General features: G+C 63.9%; 1 protein-coding gene across 1 annotated transcript in view; it reads right to left on the bottom strand.

Annotated features, from left to right (window-relative positions):
* oca2 (oculocutaneous albinism II) overlaps positions 1–1,080 on the bottom strand; it is a gene marked incomplete in the record, with an annotated part of 101,344 nt that overhangs the window by 20,207 nt on the left and 80,057 nt on the right.

Below are 1,080 nucleotides of genomic sequence, written 5' to 3'. Positions count from 1 at the left end.
AGAAATGTAATATTGTTGCTCTTATAACACAACTGTGCCCCAAAAAAACCCTAGATGGGTGAAGTTGAAAGTGAAGAGGATGGAGATGTGTGGTGAGGGATGGGGAGAACAAGCTGAAGGAGCAAAATTCTGCTCCCTTGCTGGCCCCAGTAAGCCCTCCCGTTCCCCGAAACCCACCCAGGAAGAGCAGCCCAAATACCTGTCTCTCCAGGCAAACCGCCAAGCCCACGGAACCCCAGACCATGGACTGACGGAGCCCCGAAGGCCACCAGAAACTGGGACCAACACCCCCCCTCCCCAGAGCCACCCAGACCCTCAAAACTTGACCCCAGCCCCATAGCCGGCCCGCCGCCCAGCTAGGCCACCGTTCCCCAGCAAGGACGWCCCGGCCAAGAGCGCCCACCCAACTGCCGACAGAGCAAGGGGGCACCCAGGGCGGGCCCCCACCACAGCAAAGGGGCCAACCAACCGGCCCAGCATGGCCCCCAGCCACCACCAAAGGCCACCAACCCAATCCCCACCCCAGATATACTACACCCACTCCAACATTCGGGCCACTATCAGAGCATATAACACAAGGACACCAAGGCTGGGTCGACCCCCCCACCACTAGCTCCATGTCACGCCTCCAGCCAAMCGTACCCCCCAGCCCATGAGAACCGCAGACCACCAGCGCACCAGAGGCCCCCAGCCCAGAGCCGGGCACCAGGGCACACACCGGCACAGGGCCCTGCAACCCGCCCGCCAGAGCCCAAGCCCCCCGCCCCACCAGAGCCACAGCCCAGGGGCGGCACACCCCCAGAGTCCCAAGCCCCCCGCGCCCACCCCAGCACAGCCAGGCAACCGGACCAGCGACCCATGACCGCTGCTACAAACTACCCGTGGGCCCACATACATCCACCAGAAGACATCCCCCAGAACCACCAAGGCCCTCCCCAGAGCGAGAGCAGCGTCACCCCCGCTCCGGAACCCCCGGCAGCCAGGCCCCAAGAACCCCCCCAGACCCCAATACACCCCCACCAGCCTCAATGCCCCAAGAGGTCCGATCCGAAACCCCCCACCCTCACCATGTGATGAAAC

Source organism: Austrofundulus limnaeus, unplaced genomic scaffold, assembly GCF_001266775.1.
Source record: "Austrofundulus limnaeus strain Quisiro unplaced genomic scaffold, Austrofundulus_limnaeus-1.0 Scaffold329, whole genome shotgun sequence".
NCBI classification, from domain to species: domain Eukaryota; kingdom Metazoa; phylum Chordata; class Actinopteri; order Cyprinodontiformes; family Rivulidae; genus Austrofundulus; species Austrofundulus limnaeus.
The sequence above is the reverse complement of the archived record's forward strand: the minus strand, read 5'-3'. Positions and strand labels throughout refer to the sequence as shown.